At 40.5% G+C, this 11,826-nt stretch overlaps 1 long non-coding RNA gene across 9 annotated transcripts; it reads right to left on the bottom strand.

The window, feature by feature from the left end:
* Positions 1–907: 907 nt before the first annotated feature.
* LOC126625023 (uncharacterized) lies at positions 908–5,150 on the bottom strand. Of its 9 annotated transcripts, XR_007624301.1 has the most exons (7): positions 4,090–5,150; positions 3,533–3,695; positions 3,120–3,168; positions 2,933–2,999; positions 2,749–2,827; positions 2,602–2,663; positions 2,127–2,505 (listed from the first exon to the last, which is right to left on the bottom strand). It is a non-coding gene; the product is annotated as an uncharacterized LOC126625023 (long non-coding RNA). The 9 variants fall into 9 exon arrangements; XR_007624295.1 differs by lacking the exon at positions 2,933–2,999; XR_007624296.1 differs by lacking the exon at positions 2,933–2,999 and having other exon boundaries at positions 2,749–2,836.
* Between the last annotated feature and the right edge of the window lie 6,676 nt (positions 5,151–11,826).

Consider the following 11,826-nt stretch of genomic DNA (forward strand, 5'->3'; position numbering starts at 1 on the left):
CTTTCAAGTTTGAGGTCTATTACAACCTCATACAATATATTTAAAACATTTCACTTTCATACCTCACTTACTATTTTATTTCAATATGGTACATCCGTTACATTTTTTATCCATTGATCTATTAAGAACTGACGTGCCTGCCACATTTGTGCCACATGGCAAATTTTTTTTTTTTTTTTTAAACCTGAATCTTCTCAACAACAACAAACTGAAAATTTGAAAAACTGAAAAACGCAAAACCCACCCCACCTTCCTGACAACCCCTCCCCACCGCTCTTCTCCCTCATGAGCCTAGCCTCGCAACCACCTCCCTCATCTTCAACCCCTTCTCTCTTCTCACCCTCGTCTCCCTCACCTGCGTCAGAACCCCTGCCGGCACGGCCTTGTTTTGGCTCTTCTCCAACGCTGAGCACTGCAATAACAGCTCTCCCACAGCGTACTCTGTCATCCGGTTCAAGATCTTCATAAACCAGAACTCATGCCAACTTCTGCCACATCTCACCTCCAACGCTGTCCATGTCCCAACTATCCCAGCTATTCCAGCTCATGCTCTGCAAGTCCAATGACTCTTTTCCATTATCCGAACCGAACCACCCTTTAAACACGTCAGCGCTCGAGTTCGACCCGACCCACAAACCCCTATTGCGACGAGGGTTTAATTTACTCCCATACCTCTCAGTGCCTTGAGCAATGCAAAGCACTCGAGCCCGATGACCGAACTTCCCTAATCACAAAGAGAGCAAAGCTTCGAGTTGGGGAAGTTGAAATGAGGGTTTTTATAATAACTTTTCTTTAATGGATGGAAAAATGTAATAGAGGAACCATATTGAAATAAAATAATAGGTGAGGTCTGAAGATGAAATGTTTTAAAGATGTTGTATAGAGTTGTAATAGACCTAAAACCTGATGGGGTATTATGTAATTTATCCTTTATTTTAAGATGAGTGTTATAAATTGTAATTTGAAATAGATGGTTTTGCTTTTGGATGATGTGAAGTCTCCATACTGAATTGAGAACGTCCCTATTGGCTGTTTGTTGTTCGCTGTTGCAAATTGCAAATTATGTACAGTAAAGTCAGCATCAACAAACAAGCCGTCATGAAATTGTTAATCAATTAATCAATGACTGCCCCTAGTAGTGCAGAAGTACCATAAATTGTGTACATAGAGAGATTGAAATAGATACTATTTGTGGAAAAGAAGAAAGCCATGATATGATGCCTAGTGCCATCGTCTTGGACTTAAATAGTGTACAAGAAATACGTCCAGCTCTCTAATAGGTGTTTGTGAAAGATAGGACAATCATAATCCTTTAAATCTTTGGGCATTGTATAAATTTGAAAATCTCTAAATGAAGAATATAGTGGAGGATGTTTTAGGTGTTTCTTGGTTTCTCGATAAATGTTAAATATTTGGGTTGCTCGTTGATTTTATGTAATACTACTTGTATAAGTCATGTAATTTGTTGTTTCCCTTACTTGATATTCAAGTTGTTGAAACCTTCTTATGGTGGGCTGGCCCATAGCCTGTCAAACAAGTTTTACAGGCCAGGACGGCTCAATTAACAAAAAATTTCCACAGGTTCGGATCTTTGCGGAGATTACTCCCTAACTAGAAAATGTGCCCGTGCTTCACTGCAGGAATAATGTATTAGTCGGAACATGCATAAATAGTTTCTACACAAAGTAACTAAAATGACCGTACAATACCTAAGAACCAATGAGGTGATACTTTGCTTGCTATATATGGATATGCATGCTATAAGAAACAACTAATTTGCTTTGTCATCACATTATAGTAATCAGCCCACTCCATGCGTGAAAAACACAGAAAAAAAAGCAAACAGAAAAGTAGAAGACACAATACTTGAGCATTTGGCAAGAATAGCAAGCTTGTGAAAAAATTGCTAAACCTCTTACAAATTCAATCGCCAAACGTTATACTATAACCCAAGACAAAGACAAAGCATATAGTTTGTTTACAAATCAAACGAACTGTTGCATAATGTGCGATTGAAAAAAATGCTTCTTAATTCGGTCTTGCAAGAAATGAATGCAGTCTGAAAACAACCCAGAAAACACCCCATAAATCTTTACCACCCCAATCTTACTAAATAGAAGCATAAATGGACAATCGAGAACTTCATCAAATAAACAACAATAAAATCTAATGTAATCTGTCAAAAACCAAAATAAAAAATAAAATGAATGTGATCATTTGAAGGCACCGTAATGGCTTCACCATCATACACTTGCAGCATGTAATTGATGCATATGTTGTTCAACGAAATCATTCACTAATAGCCAGTCAAGTTTTGGTATGAAGAAAGCAGAATATGAACACTAAGTAAGATCATAGCATTAAGTTTTCTCTATTAAATTTGGAAATATATGTAGACGTGTATGCATTTATGAATGTATGTATCAGACAGGTTGTCCAGCGCAAGCAAAGGCAGTGCCACCACAGGCTGCAGATACAAAAACGACCCTCAAATCTGATATTAATCTACAATATGCAACCAGTAGATGAGTTCAAATCAGCATTTTTTGTTAAGAGAAGACCAATGAACTTAACAAAACTGTAATGAGCCCGTAAGTTTACCCCAAATCTAGTTGCATCACTGGATATTTTGATTTAAAATTTGAGATTATGAAGACATTGTCCTAAAAATATTTAAAAACAAAGTTACATTTAGGACCGTTAAGATAAATAACCGGAGTAATTATATTTTCCATGAAGCAATCTTACCTTGCAATCAATCAGTGTTGGTGTATCTTCTCCTCTGTTATCATTATCCAGATTGAAAACATCATGTGGTTGAAAAGACCTATTTATACTAAAACAGAGTTAGTGAGAAGAGGCCATAATGGCTAGATTCAATTGACAAAGAATATTTGAAAAACTGTACTGAATTTAAGTTAGAAGCATGTACTTTTCTTCTTTCACATTTGAGACCGAATCAAGTATGCATCAAAACATTAGATTGCACTGTATTTGCGCTAGCAACCCACGAATTAAGATAAGAAATGGTTCAATGTAAAGGTTTCAAATTCCTTGAATAAAACCAAATCAGATCTTAAGAAATGGTTGAATGCTAGATAAATTTGCTTAGTATTCACCTGCTGGCCAGCAACGCTGTTATTGAAACTTCCAGGATCAGTATAGTAGCTGCAAGTATAAGCAAGCAAAGGAAACAATAAATTTAATTCAAGACTAAAAACATGAATTAAAAAAAGCTAACAATAACAACTGCATTTAACAATTTAAGCATGATCTGATGGATTTTAAAGAACGAAATTTCACCACAACCAACTTTTCTTAACAAATTTCTCATCTTTTCCTCTCATGCAAACACAAAATCCGAAGATCCTTGAAACTTACTCTCTTTTCGTTTCGGGGCGAACTAAAACCCTAATTTGGACCAAAATGCATAGAAAGAGAAACCACCTTCGTTCTGATCATTCTCTTTGAACTCGTTCAATTATGTTAAACTACATATAGGGAGAGGGAAAATATAGCACTATCCACTAACCCAACAAAAAGGCAAAGAAAAACCAGCTCTAGATGACTGCCATTGATTCAATGCAAAGAGAGCTCGAGCTGCTTCATATTGTTCTGAAATTAGAGAGAGGGTGTGAGAGATCATTTGAGGACGGAGGGCCGAATGCTAGAGTGAGACTCAGCGCGTCTCTTCTCTGCATATAAAAGATGCCGCACAATTATGCAACTGACTCTGTAGACTTATAAACATCACAATTATAAATTCTGAAACTGATATAAATTGAACAGACTATACACAAAGCATAAACAAAATCAGCATATGAACACCAAAACTTACCAAACTCATCTGCTTGCTTGAAGCTACTTTTAGTCATTTTCTACAATCTATTGCATAAAAAGGACCAAACTATAATGGCAAACTATATATATAATTTGCTACATTACCCAAAAAATTAAATTAAATTAAAAAACTGAGTGGAAGCCACGACCAAAGTGTAAAATTCAAGAAAACATCCAAACCCCAGAGAAAAAAAAAACAAATTCTTTCAGAAAAATCAAGGAAATTCAATCAGGTAATCAATCAAGTACCTAATTCCTTAGATGCCTTGAATAAATATAACACTCCCAGTGAGTGCTTTCTCTCCTCCGTGAGAGTGATTCTCTCCTCTGTGAGAGTTTTTCTCAGTGATCCTACTGATCTCGTTCCCTTGCTTTTATTCTCTGTCGGTCTGGGGTTTTGGATCTGTTTGCTGTTCGTTCTTGGTTTAGGGATTTGGTTGATGTTAACCCTGGCTCCATGGGTTTGTAAACTTGGAACTGGGTATTAATGCTTTTCTATGCGGTTGGTGGGTTTTGCAGTTAATTCGAGTTTTCTCTCACTCGAGTTGTCTCTATCTCAAGCGGCATCGCCGATTGTGCGAGGATGTAGTCAAAGCGAGGCGATCTTCCCATAAGGGGCAACATGTATTCCGTTTTGTTTGGTCTTGTCCTAGAAGGTAGGTGGATTTGCAAGAATTTGGGATATTGGTGGTTTGATTCCTATAGAATTTATTCCTTCACAGTTGGTTGTTACTGCGGTCTTGATCTCAAGTTGGTTTTAATACTTGGAGACAGATTAGTAGCAGGCTTTAGGGTGGCGATATGGATGGGACTTCCATCTCTGTGGTCTTGGGGGTTATTTATGGATCTTTAATAAGGAAATTAATGGAACCCAAGACACGTCTGGATCTATTAATGGAGTCTCAACTGCCAAAAATTGATCAGGGGGTAGATGCTTGGTTTAAAGCTGTATGGTGGAGACTAACGAAAAGAGTACATAATTGGGGGGGGGTGGATCTGCAGTAAACATCAGAAAGAGCATTCACTTTGTTCCTACCAGTCTGAACGTCACTGGGTACTTTTTCTCTGCTTTATATGGTTGGAAAAAAGATTATTGCTCTTTCAATTGGGGAGGCAGACAGAGAAATAATAGAGAGGAGAGAAACAGAAGAACGGTTAAGAAGTTCAAAGAGAAAATGGCGAATGCTGTGGAGGAATTGGTTGTGCAACTAGAAAGTGGAATAGAGCTCTCGAACATGGAATTTGGAGTGAAACTCATAGCAAATGTTCTGGTGGATCAACAGCTTAACAAATGGGGTGTGAGAAACATTTTGAAGAGTGCGTGGAAAGAGTTTGGGGAGATTCAAATTAACTGGGTGCAAGACAACCTGTATGTGATCCTGGTTTGAGACGAGAATATTGCAACACCTTTACTGGAACAGGTGCCTTGGGGGGTGATGAAACAAAACCTCTCTGTGAAAAGGTGGACGGAAGATCTTGCAATGGAAGAAATCCCGATGCACATGGTGCCCTTCTGGGTACAGATGAAAGGTATCCCTCCGTGTTTGTGCTCTAAGGGTAATTTAAACCGCCTGGCAAATAAATGTGGGGATTTACTGGAGGTTGAGGATATCACCAAAGCTAGGGGTTTCCTTCGAATCCGAATTATGGTGGATACCACGAAACCTCTAGTAACGGGGTGCTGGGTTACCAGGGCAAGAAACAAGGAATCCTGGGTTGAATTTTAGTACGAGCGATTGCAAGATTTCTGCTATAATTGTGGTATTATTGGTTATCCTAGTATTGAATGCTCTGCGCCAGCAAGGAGGGGAGAGGGGGCAGGATACGGGAAGTGGACTAGAACGAAAATGATCAGGGATTTTCCAGAGGCTCCGAGGGTGATTAATACGGCTCAAGGCAGGAGGAGGCAGGCGGGAGTCAGCAGGGCGAGAGGGACTTCGAGTCAACGAGAGGGGGGAAATAATAATGGGGAAGAAGATGGCAGTGAGACAGTCAATAGAGGAAGTGTGAGACATATTGGGGTTGTGAATACGCTGATTACCCAAGTTACCTCACGAGAGACAGGTAATCTAACTGTGGGCGCTACGAATACGGTCACTGATCATGCTTACGGCTATATGGAAGGGATGAATGGGCATAACACTGTTGGGTTGCCTATAATGAGTACCAGTGTAATGGAGGAAGGAGGGCAATCAAGAAGGGCTATTGGTACTCGTCGGGTGAATATCAGAAGAATGCAAGTTGAGGCAGAGGTGAAGAGGAGGGTGAAGGGGGTAGAGAGCAACTCACAATATCCCACGGGGATGGTAGATCACGGAAGTCAGTATGGTTAAACTGAGCAGCTGATGAACCAGAATCTGCTAGAAGGAATGCAGCCGAATAACTCTGTTCTAGGCCATTTGGAGGACATAAGCATTTTTCAACGAATGGGCCTAAAGATGAATGCTGGGGAAGGAAGTAGCAAAAGAACCTCAAGACTGACAAAAAGAGCAAAAGGACAAGCTGCTTCAAGGGGACGAGCTAGGAAAGGTGGGCATACAGGATGTGTATCTGGACATAGTGAGACAAATGAAGCCTATAAGGAAAATCTACTGGAGGTTCCAGTGTCAGAAGAGAATTTATGGCCTCATCTGGAGGACATTGTGGATGAGGAGGAAACTATGCGGAGTTAGCGATTAAGAAGCAATCAAGGTGGTGGTGGCGGTTGGCCCGATACAACCGCAAGTCAACCATGATAAACCTGATTTGGAACTGCCGTGGTCTTGGGTTGGACATGGTAGTTCGAGCCCTACATGGGCTTATTCAAAAATATAGACCCTCTGTGGTATTTTTAATGGAGACTAAGATGCAAAACCACAGAATAGTGGGAGTTCGTAGGAGGATGAGTTTTGTGAATGGGTAGGATGTTCCTCCGGTTGGATCAGCGGGTGGTCTGAGCTTATGGTGGGATGACAGTTTGGATGTCAATGTTATATCATCCAACAGGAACTTCATCCATACTGAGATGCGACTTTTGAGGATAAGTGGTTTAATGCTTCATGGGTTTATGGCACTCTATATAGAAATGAGAAAATTAATTTTTAGCAGTGGATTGGGGAGGAGCTGAGCTCGACGCGTGCCCCTTGGTTTTGTGTGGGCGACTTTAATGAGATATTATCTGAAGATGAAAAATCGGGAGGGAGTCCTTGGCATCGGTCGACTATTCCATTTTTACAGTCATTCTTAAATTGTATAGAATTGGTGGACCTTGGATTCTCAGGGCCAAAATTTACTTGAAGAGGAACCAGAAATGGCAGCTTGGTGCAGGAAAGGTTAGACAGGGGTTTAATTAACGGAAGCTGGCAGACTCGGTGGCCAAACTCGGTGATTATTCATGAAAATGTTAGGGCTTCCGATCACTGCCCACTGATATTAAATACTGACCCACTGGCCCCCAAGTGTAAACTTATGTTCAGATTTGAGGCTTTTTGGTGCAAAGATGAGGGATGCAGGGAGACCATAACACGATGCTGGAATGTGGGAAATGCTGGTGGAGGGGTCGCTACGTGGCAATGGAAGATTAATGCCACTAGAAGATGATTGATTAGCTGGAGTTCGGGCAAGTTCAAAGCCAGAAAGCTTGAGCTCCAACGGTTGAACTCTCATTTGGGGAATCTGCAACAGCAATGGGAGGAAAATAAGGAAAAAATCAGTGAGGTTACTGCAATTATTAATCGGCTTAAGGCACAAGAGGAATCATACTGGGTGGCAAGATCTCGCATTCGATGGTTGCAGGCTGGCGACTCAAACACTGTTTTTTTTCACCAATCTACAATCCAAAGGCGTAAACGAAACAAATTAGCCCGAATCAGGAATGAGGAGGGTGGTTGGCAGGAAGATCCAGTTAGAGTCAGACTATCGGTGGAAGATCATTTTCAAAGGCTTTTTACGTCGAATGGCAATCGAGATTGGGGGGATATTCTCTACTGCTTGGATCCGGTTGTAACAAATGATATGAATGAGACTTTATGTAGCCACATCTCTGATGAAGAGATTAAAGATGCTGTGTTTAATATGGGAGGATCGAAGGCACCTGGACCTGATGGGTTTCAAGGTCTGTTTTTTCAATCATACTGGGACATTATTGCAACTGAGGTACATGGCATTGTTACTGACTGTCTTAGGGGTGATGGTTACCCTTCTGTTATCAACTCTACTAATATTGCTTTGATCCCAAAGGTTCCAAACCCGGAAGGGGTAAATCAGTTTAGGCCCATAAGCCTTTGTAATTATTCTTATAAGGTTCTATCTAAGATTTTGGCGAATAGGTTGAAGCCCTTGCTGGATCAAATTATTTCTCTGAATCAAAATGCGTTCATCAAAGGAAGACAAATTCAAGAGAATATTATCTTGGCTTATGAAATTTTTCATTTCCTTAAGATGAGAAGAACAAAGACAAAATTCGAAATGGGGATTAAGCTGGATATGAATAAGGCTTATGATTGGGTTGAATGAGACTTTCTGGAGGCAGTTATGGTGCATCTCGATTTCCAACAAATGTGGATTGCTATGGTTATGAAGTGTGTTAAAACTGTGGAATTTTCTATTTTAATCAATGGGAGGCCGGGGCGAACCTTTAAACCTACAAAGGGACTTCGACAGGGGGATCCCATATCACCCTACCTGTTCCTTCTCATCAGTGAGGTTCTTTCGCTGTTAATCAGTATGACGGTTCAGCAGGGGTATTTGGAGGGCATTAAATTATCTACTTCGGGGCCTATGCTCTCTCACTTATTGTTTGCTGATGACACTCTAATTTTTCTGGTGGCTACCAACCAGAATTGCAGGAATATTTCTTCCCTTCTTAATGCTTATTGCAGAGCGTCCGGGCAACAAATTAGCCTTCAGAAATCGTTGGTTTATTTTGGGGCAAATACTCCTGCCCATTTATCTTCGGAGCTTTGTAATATCTTAGATATACCCAAGGTGGAAGACCCAGGAAAATATCTGGGTTTACCATCAATTTGGGGGAGGTCAAAGAAAGAGGCTTTACAGTTTATTAAAAAGCGGATCTTGACAAAGATTGCGGGATGGAAACGGCGTTTTCTATCTTAAGCGGGAAAGGAAGTTCTCATAAAAGCAGTGATCCAAACTATTCCTATGTACACAATGTGTGTGTTTCGATTGCTCGTTAGTTTTTGCAAGGATATTGATGCGGCTGTGGTGAGGTTTTGGTGGGCGGGAGCGGATCGGGATCGTGGAGTACATTGGGTTAAATGGAATGACTTGAGTCAGCCAAAAAAGGAAGGGGGTTTGGGCTTCCGCAATCTCAATGATTTTAATATTGCCCTTCTAGCCAAACAATGTTGGCAATTGATTCATGACCCGGACTCTTTATGGGCTCGTGTTTTGAAAGCTCGATACTTCCCGAATTCTTCCTTCTTAGAGGCTAAGAAGGGTGGGAGGGCCTCTTGGGCTTGGGCGAGTTTATTCGAGATGAGGGATCTTATTCTAAAGGATGCTAGATGGCAGATTATGGGAGGGATGGAGGTTCAGTTTTGGCAAGATAATTGGATCTCGGGAATAACGGGGGGGCACCCTACTCCTCTTAATCCTTCGGTCATCAATAAGGAGTGCAAAGTTACGGAGTTCATTGATCCGAGTTCGAGGACTTGGAACTTGGACCTTCTCTCAAACTTTATCTCGGATTCAGAAAGCGATACCATCTCTACAATCTGTGGGGCTGCTTTTAAGTCCTAATAAGCTTGTTTGGCCTTATGAGAGAAATGGTTCTTTTTCAGTGAAGTCCAGATATTGGAGAAATCACAGTAGACACCCATGCATAAACCTTGATCGCCCGTCCTCCTCACGCAGTGTTCATCCTCGGATTTGGGTTTGGCTATGGAGTTGTAAGGCTCCCCCTAAGATGAAGAACTTTCTTTGGTGAGCTCTTAAGAAGGCTTGTGCTACTAACTCCAATTTGTTTCGACGTAGGTGTGCCACTTCCCCCTTTTGCCCAGTTTGTAATGAATGTGTGGAGACCATGAAGCATATTCTCCTTCTGTGTCCTTGGGTGTCTAGAGTATGGTTTGGGGGTCCGTTGAATGTTCAGATCAATCAAAGCTCAATTACTACTTTGGCTGAGTGGGTGTATGGGGCGATAAATCAAAATATGGGTTGTCAGGAAGATCTTGCTCGGTCTATGAGGTACCTGATTTTTACATGTTGGTTTATTTGGAGAGCCTGATGTGATGCTGTTTTCAACTGTGTTAAGCCCTCACCTCTTCGATCTATTCGAACTATCATTACTGCTTTGGAGTCTTTTATGCAAGCTTCCGCCCCCTGCTATTATCATCCACAATCCAAACTAGCCGTTCTCGAGTTACGCGTCTTCTCACTCTTTGGTCTCCTCCCCTAGTCAATAAGATGAAGGTGAATGTTGATGCGTGTTGAAGGAGGGACTCCTGTTGTGGTAAGATTGGGACTGTGGCCCGTGATTGGTTGTCGGGTTGCAGGGCGATTAAAAGTGTATGGATGCATGCATCTTCGGTTATGATGGCTGAAACTCTTGCTATTCTGGAAGGGTGCTTGTTGGCTAAGTGTTTGCAAGTGCAGGAGGTGGTAATTGAGTCGGACGCACAAGGGGTTATTCGGTCCCTTAATTCCCATTCTTTGAGCTGTGATTGGGACCTTTTCCCAATTCTTAGCCGTATCTTGGATGTTGGGAGGAGTTTTCATTCATGCTCCTGGTCATGGATTCCACGATCGGCAAATATGGCGGCGGATTTTATCGTAAGGAATATTTCACCGGAGATGTGCAGCTTTGGCTAGGTTGTTCAACCTCCATCTTCGCTAGTTGGCATTTTGAACAAAAATGGTCTTCCATGTCCTCCTTTGTAATTGGGGATGGGTTGCACTGGTAATAGGGCGACGCTGGTACCTGTTGAGGTGGTGTCTTTCTTGATCATTTTTATCTGTGTCTGTATCTTCTGGGGTTGCGGAGGTTGTTTCTCTGCGTGTTGTTTGGCCTTGTGCCTCTCTGTTCTTTGAATCTATCCTTTTACCAAAATATATATATATATATATATATATATATATATATATATATATATATATATATATAACACTCCCAAGATAAATAATTATTGTCCAATATTATATTTTTCCTGTTTCTTTCTTCTTATTCTCGGGAAAGAAACAAACCCAAAAACAAATAATTGAAGAAAACATACAGAAAGTATTGGGGAGGAGTGACATACAATCTGCTGAGTTCTTGTTCACTCAACATTATGTTTTCTTTAACGTTATGGGCCTATGGCTTGTAAAAGATACAGAAAAAAAGAGCAACATTATGTTTTTGGTCCTTTATTTTAGACAAAAGAAAAAATAGTTGTTAGTCTGGGTACTTTAAAACAGATAACAAAGACAACCCTTGCAGAAGAACTGGAACAAAGAGTAAAGAGTTGGACAAAACTTTGTCCAGTTCATAGAAATCATGGTTTCTGCTTTTATTTAAGCCATGTTACTAGACCACAACCTCCCTTATCACAAAACCTCAAATAACTTAAAATTAAAAAATAAAACAAATTAGTGCAAAATAGCCCAGCCATTTTTTTCTTCCACCCCTGCTCTCCCGTTTTTCTCTCCCCCTAATATCCATTTCTGCAAACGACAAACCTTCATCTAACTGTTTTACCATGCCATAACATGTTTTACAGAAATCAAAGGTCCAAGATCCAATAGTCAAACATAAGAAGAGAAGAATTGACATAAACCCAACAAAGATTAAACACGAAACGACGACAAATCAGATAGCGCCCAGCACGGAAACTTCACCCCGTCATGCGTCACAACTGAATCAATGGCGTATCTCGTATCCTTACTCGATTTTATCATCGCCACATTCCTACACATAAAAAAAATATATAATAAATAAGAATTAAATTTAAGGAAAATTCTGTACTGATTTAACATGACCTCACACAAAGCTTCAATCTCTACCCAAAA

This window comes from Malus sylvestris, chromosome 6, assembly GCF_916048215.2.
Source record: "Malus sylvestris chromosome 6, drMalSylv7.2, whole genome shotgun sequence".
Lineage (NCBI taxonomy): Eukaryota > Viridiplantae > Streptophyta > Magnoliopsida > Rosales > Rosaceae > Malus > Malus sylvestris.